This window comes from Sinocyclocheilus anshuiensis, unplaced genomic scaffold (assembly GCF_001515605.1).
Source record: "Sinocyclocheilus anshuiensis isolate Anshui unplaced genomic scaffold, SAMN03320099.WGS_v1.1 scaffold2050, whole genome shotgun sequence".
In the NCBI taxonomy this organism is placed as follows: domain Eukaryota; kingdom Metazoa; phylum Chordata; class Actinopteri; order Cypriniformes; family Cyprinidae; genus Sinocyclocheilus; species Sinocyclocheilus anshuiensis.
Window position 1 is genome coordinate 29,654 of NW_015544239.1, and position 7,815 is coordinate 37,468.

Genomic DNA, 7,815 nt, shown 5'->3' on the forward strand with positions numbered 1-7,815 from the left:
TGATGAACTACAGATAAGACTTTCGCACACATCAACTTTCACATGATGAAATCCTACAATCTTACATTGCTTTGTTTGCTTTCTTTTTTTTTTTTTACTTTTGTGTATTTACATTTTGGCTATATATAGCTGTATTAACCTGAATTGAATGTTGTCTATTTTGTATTTAATAAATCCATTGATTTGAAATCCCTTTGACCACTGTACATTTTTGACAATTTAGACATTAGTTATGTGGTGTCTGCATCCATTTCAGATGTATAATAAAATTTTTTCCCAAAGACTTAAAGGCACAATATGTAATATTTTTTCATGAAAATATCCAAAAACCACTAGAACAGTGTTATATATTTTGCTGAATTGTGTACTTACATTATCCCAAATGTTTCGAAGAATGTTTAAATCCAGAGAAATAAGCAATTTTAACTAGTGGCACGGATCGTGTCCATAGTGTCATTGTGTCGCCTGCCAATGACGTCATAACCCCTCGATTTCCGGTTTTGTTTTGTAAAAAATATGGAAACACCAAAGACGCTTTAATATGTTGTGCTAAGTGAGGGCTGCCCGTGCAGGGCCAGCACTAAGGGGCCAATGTTTTGCCAATGAGCAAAATCTAAGAGGCCCTGCGCTGGCAGCCCTGGGGGCCCTTAGGCTAGCCCTAAGTGGGCCCGTAAAGGGCCAGTGCAAGCGTGTTTGCAGGGAGAGTGTGCTTCCGACCCCTGAGAGGAAGCCGCGGATCTTGTGAGGACTGAGACAAGGACAAGCCCATCTTGGATCTCTCTTGCTGAATCCACTTGCGATTCCCATGACAACAGCTTATGCTGAGCCTCAGCCAGACCAGAGTCAAGAGGATCATGAACCTGGGCACCAATGATGACCTGGGAACCTTGGAACAAATGGAGCTATGATCAACTTAATCTTACGATGCTTTTGGGAAACGCAGCCCTAGCCGCTTTCATCAAACAAAGCCAGGCGGGATCGAATCACACGCAGCGGGAGCTGCTCACACTGGGCACAGCTACCTCCCTCAAGAGCTAGCCATGTGTGCTCCGCTCCCAAACAAGCAACGCACAGATCATGTTTGTCCTCGCCTGTAATAAAGCGTGGACATGGGGGAGCACACAGCCTGAAGTGCCGCTCACTCGTCGATTTTTGTTTACATTTTGAAATTGTTATATTTTACTAACAAGGGCAAACAGACTCACTAGCAATGCTTGTGCAAACACTCCACAGACACACACACAAAAAAATGTGCTATTGAAGAGCAGAAGCTTACTGGTGCTGCTTCGGATGTGCCCTTATGCTTCCTGGTCGCTTACATCACCCCGCCCGTGACGTCTTGGTCCTCCATTAGACTGATTATGCACATGCTTCAGAACATAGTCACGCAGAGCAATGAATGAATCTCATGTGCATTTAGTATACAGATGTTTACTTTTACTTTGTTTGTTTCAGACTTTGAAGCACACTGCCTTATAAAACTCCATGTAATCACCTAAATTGCATCTAGTCTTAATGATAACTGTCTAAACACAGAAGATTTATTTGTACAGTTACAGTTGATTGATTGATTGATTGATTGATTGATTGATTGATTGGAGAAAACATCATGGAATCACAGAAGTGTAAAATTAACTAAGGTCACTATTGTTATCACTAGGTGTCGCTGGGTGGTAAGAAAAGAGGTATAGACGTTGAGTAAGGGATAGACTGTGATTGAAGTATTGTGCTGTTGCCTAAATAAGAATAAGAATAATAATGAATCTGATTTCATCATAATTCTAGTTGTCTAATTTAATCTGAACCAAGACACAACAAAATTGGCTATGTGAAGTATGTCTTCGGTAAATGCAATTCCAAGCCCCTTCCTCCAATGCCTGGAGGAGCTGAATATACTATTTACAACCAGGGCTGGGGAGTAACGAAATATATGTAACGGTGTTACGTATTTAAAATACAAAATATGAGTAACTTTATTTCGTTATAATTACATTTAAAATAGGTGGTAATCAAATTACAGTTACATCCGAAAAGTATTTTAGATCTATCAGCATCGAAGGATTCAACATCTAGTCTGAAAAAGCATCTTGAGGGAAGTTGTTCTTGATCTTTGAAACATTTTATCCAGTAACTCGTTTTTCTATTTTCTCATATTGTGAGTGTTGAAAGGTTATCACTACATTTAATATTTCTAATAATTTAATTGAAAATGAATCATGATTCATACGAATCATGCATGAAATAAAAGTTTATAAAGTCAAACGATAGCTTTGTGTGCTTTATAGATGAACCTGAAGTCTTTATTCATTCGAAATGTTCAAGAATAGATTATTGGCGCGGTAATGCGAGTTCATGATCCGATTCGTAAACAGATGATTCTTTTGATTCAATCTTTTAAATGAATAATTTATTTTGTTTAACGAAACCAGTGTGAATGGTTCACATTAAACTGGATAGATCTGGGGTGTGTTTCCCAAAAGCATCGTTAGCGAACTGTGTTTGTTAAATTACATTGAACTATAACGACATTAAGTTACTGAAATGAGCCCTGTCAATTTTGACTCAGCGATTATTTTGTGCCAATCGCTTCTCCATAGAGAGGATTATCAGTGAAGTAATCAAAGTTTAAAGTTTGGTCCATTCATTAAACAAATCTATTGTATAACTTGGAGAACTGTGTCAGTTGTTTTGGCTACTTTTATGATATGTTTGGTGTGTTTGGATTCGTTTTGAATGCTGTGGAAAGCTGATGTTGTTAAAAAATAAAATGCAAGAAAAACGCAAATCTTATGACTGGTAGATGTCACTTTTATTTAGAGTTGGAAAACATAAAAACAAGACATTAATATGTTCCTTTGTGTATAGCTTAAGTATTTCAAAGTATTCTAAAGTATCTAGATTAAGTTACTAAACCTGAGTAATCTAACGAAATACATTACTGATTACTTTTTAAAGCATGTATTTTGTAATCTGTAGTGAAATACATTTTAAAAGTAACCTTCCCAGCCCTGTTTACAACATGGGATAAAATGCTTTACAGCTACCTACCAACTAATTTAATAACTTCCTTTTGCGATCACATGTGGAATTTGGTCGTTTACTGTTGTTAAAATATGCTATTTATAGCCTTCTATATCGCTGCACAAATTAGCATTTCAGATGTACATATTCTTATGGTTATCAAAACACCCCAAATCTCAAGAAAATCACATACAAACCATATCCTATCGTAATCGTGTGTTTATTATCTTTGTTCTTTGTGTGTCAAAGTGTTTATATGCGTTTTGTTATGGTCAGATATGTACGAGGAAGAGCACAGGAAACGCAGATGACGGGGCGGGATGTGATGCGTAATAATAGGCTCGTTTGAGATGAGCAAAATCTGCACAGAACCGATCACCGGTGATCACCGCGAGATGCATGCCGGTTAGAAAAGTGTCCGAGTTACGTCCGACTTGCTCTGATGTCACGCTGACGTGTGCCAAAAAACTCTGTGGCTGTGTCGGATTGTGCAGTCGAGCACAGTTGCTCTCCACAACCATCAGTTGCTCAGGCAAATCTCAAACAAGCCTATTGACATTTTCACCAACAAATCACCTTTCTGTGTGAGTTGCGCGAGCACGGAAGAGTAAACACACAGAGACAGCCCAGGGAGCTGCTAAGTTTCATCAGATCGCGTAAATCAGTGGAAAATGAATAGAAATTATGATTCTGTCTTTAGAAATATGAAGTAAACATGAGTAAATATATCTATATATCTCCATGTATATGCATCTTTGGACTATAAGCCTTTATTGACGCTGTTCAGTGAATCTATGTGAACACAAATAAACCGCTGCTGACGTGACTGAATATGAATGCGTCGTGAATTTCTATTCTAAATTTGACATAATACGGATTTATTATTTTGCACTCCTGACATAAATTACTAAATTACTGTTACTGCAAAAATGTTTTATCAAAACAGTGGTCAAATATCAAAGCTAGTGTCTTTAATCTTTCTACTGATGCACAGTTTGTCCAGATCAACTAAGAGTGTGATGTTTTAATGTGCTGTTAAAACCACTTAAGCTCAGGGGCGTTTTTTGGTATTTTCGCCTAAATTTTACATACTCAAATTCAAATGTTTACCCTACACACATACAATGGAGGAAATGAAAAAAAATGGTTTCATTGTAAAGAAAACCATTTGAACTACAAAACAGGAGTGTAATTCTTTATAAATAACATTATATATGTTTCAAATATTACAATAAACACAAAAAAAACATAGGCTCTTTTTTATTTTTTTTTAAAGTCTGTAATTCAGGTTCTATTAGGTCCAGCTCTTTGCAGTTTACTTTGTTTGATGCCACTAGATGGCAAAATGTACCAGAAAAAATGAATCTTTCAAATAACAGCTTCTAAATAGGAGTTATTGCATTATAAGTGAAGTAAAATAGTCTAGTTTTGCATCTAAATGTGTCATTTTGAGTTTCCTTTGCAAAAACAGTATATATAAAACACATTACCCCCAGAATCCTGTTTTACTATGTGCCATAAGCACTTTTCTTGATTTTTTGATTGAATTATGTTTCATTTTTATGTTTTTCTAAGTAGTAATATACAAAATGGCATAAGCTAATTGGACCAAATTTCACATTTTGTGTTTTCTACAATCAGTTTTATTCTTTCAGGATACAGAAGACTGAATACATTATAAAATAAATCTGGTCTATCACAATCTAAAATAGAATCCACATCCATTTATGTACATTCTGTATTGGTATATTCTGATTCAGAGCATCTCCTCACCTCATCAGCTGAGCCATCCCTGTACCAGCAGCCTCTTCCTGCCAACATCTTTGCATCCCTGGACCAGAGCTGAGCTAATCCCCTCTCCACGGCGCCGCTGAACGTTCTTCATCATATACAACTTGTAATATGATTATCATAGATTGATATTCTCCGAGCCGCAGATGCGGTAACTTTTCCGCGTAGCGTTATTGCTTTCAAAACAGTCCGAAACTACACTTCCCAAACAACAACACAGCTGATAGCAGCACTATCCCGGATCCGGATGCGGTGTCTGCCCCCTCGACCACCCTCCCCCGCTGTTGACGCAGAGGTGTCAAATTTCACAGCTCTGACTGGCCCGGCGTGAGTGTGTGTCATAAAACCTGACCAATTGCAATCGACAGACTCATCCACAGCTTTGACTGGCCCACTGAGCCAGAGTGTCATGAAACCTGACCAATTGCAGTCGACAGCCCAGCACAGAGTTCTAAAAGATCAGACCTGCCTGGCTTTAGTGCGGATGATTTGGAGAGCGCGTCTATGGCAGAAAGTGCGTCTGTTTTTTCTGGTGCGCATCTGGACAAAACGCTATATATCTCACCGATGGAAGCACGCAGAAACGTGAAAATGGTCTTGTTTGGAAGAAGATATCCTAATCTAAAAGATAATATAGAGTATATATATATTTGTGGCTGCTTGTGGCTGACTGAAGCAGTGTTACTAGTAGGAATATAACCCATACGAAAATTTGCTTAGAGGTGAGAAATTTCACATCACGATTCTATTGAAGATCTTTCGATCTGTGATTGTCACACAATGAAATATTCAAATTCCTGAGAATGAGAGCTTTCTTGTGATATATGACTTGACTGTTTTGTGAAAGATATATAAAATACACATTCTTCGAAAAAAAAATTCACAATCGTTAGGCGGAAATTTGTGTGTGGGACGAATACATTTCTAAGCTTAAGAAACGTGAAAATGGTCTTGTTTGGAAGAAGATATCCTAATCTAAAAGATAATATAGAGTATATATATATTTGTGGCTGCTTGTGGCTGACTGAAGCAGTGTTACTAGTAGGAATATAACCCATACGAAAATTTGCTTAGAGGTGAGAAATTTCACATCACGATTCTATTGAAGATCTTTCGATCTGTGATTGTCACACAATGAAATATTCAAATTCCTGAGAATGAGAGCTTTCTTGTGATATATGACTTGACTGTTTTGTGAAAGATATATAAAACACACATTCTTCAGAAATTTTTTTTCGCAATCGTTAAGCAGAAATTCGTGTGTGGGACGAATACATTTCTAAGCTTAACTTTCAAAAAGACACTCCAAGCTTTCAAATGAACCCATATATGGGCTGATACCATATAAGGAAGGCTATGTAAATGAAGCATAAACATTTTTAACACGATTTTGGACCCGTATCCGGGTCCGCAGAGTTTAAGTGGTTTTAAAGTGAAACAGCAATAATCTGGGCCGCTAAGGGGAAAAAGGTCACAGAAATAAATTATTCACAGAAATAAATTAGCCTACATTTTAAAATGTTTAATATAAAACCACTATTTTAAGTGTAATATTTCAGAGAATTAATATTTGTTACTGTATTTTTGATCAAATAAATTCAGCCTTCTTTCCAAAAATAAATTAATAAATAAAAAGTCTTAATTATTTTAAACATTTGACCACCAGGTGATGCATGTGAAACAGGCTAGCAAATTATATTTTTATTAGGCTATAATTCCTAATCACGGTACTTGACGGTTGTTACTAAGTCTTCAGATTTACAATGTTCTAGAGTAAGTTTGAGAATTATATTTTACGGATTTTTAAAAACATTTTCTTAGACACGTGAAATTACAGAAGAAACGTCTCAGGTTACTTATGTAACCATGGTTCCCTGAGTAGGGAACGAGACACTGCATCCTCTAGGGGTCGCTATGGGGAACGCCTCGTCGTGACCCGTGTCTAAAGCATACATTCAAAAAACACCAACAACATGTTGGCCAGCGACAGCCCATGACGTCACTACCGGTGCGACTATAGTATAAATAGGCGCCGGGAGAACATGTCATTCACTTCTTTGTCTGAAGCTTGCATCCGAAACATGGCAGGAAACCTAGAGGATGCAGTGTCTCATTCCCTACTCAGGGAACCATGGTCACATAAGAACCTGAGATGTTCCCTTTCAAGGGAACTTCGAACTGCGTCCTCTAGGGGTCGCTATGGGGAATGGTATACCCACACCACCATGCTGAGGGGAATGCATGCCAGAAACCTATGGCGAGCACTAAGTACCAACTCTACCATAGCCATGGGAGTTGCCCCTGGGACGTTAGACAGCTGTCCGTGACATTATCCCTTACGGCCAAAGGCCTAGACTACATACCCCAAAAAAGTTACCTGTTAGGGCCAGACTCCTGGGTCCGGGGTAGAGCTCAAGGCTTGGAATCAGGAATCCAAGGTGGAACCGGGGCTTTAACCAACTCAAGAAAGGGCAAGAAGCTGCTGCACGTAACCCTCACCATACAGGACTTTAGAAAGAATGCAAAGTACTAGAGTGCAAACTTACCACAGTGTGGATTTTAGAAAGTGTACAAAGACTTCACGTGCACACTTACCATAAGATGGATTTTAAAGATACCATCCTAAGGGGCTCTCGTGGCACTCTGAAAGAGCAGCCCATAGATGGAAATGGTACATCACCAAAACAAACTGTTCGAGAAGCCATCAGCTCGATCTATGGTAAAATGCTGGAATGGCTAGCAGTAAGTTACCTAGCTGAGGGAGCAACACACCCAGCTCTCAGTCGAGAGGGGGCTCGACCTACAGCATGTTCGTTAGAAATCAGAAGGGTAAGAGTACTGCAAGCTTAGCCAAAAACTCAGCGCACCAGGGAGGCAGAGGAAGGGCCTCGTTCGCCTGATGTTGCCGGTTCCAGGTGCTCTGGGAAAACAGAGAACTCAACTCTCATGTGAGAGGAGAACTCCGAATTCAGAAAGGAGTAGCGTGCTCATAGGCAACCCTTT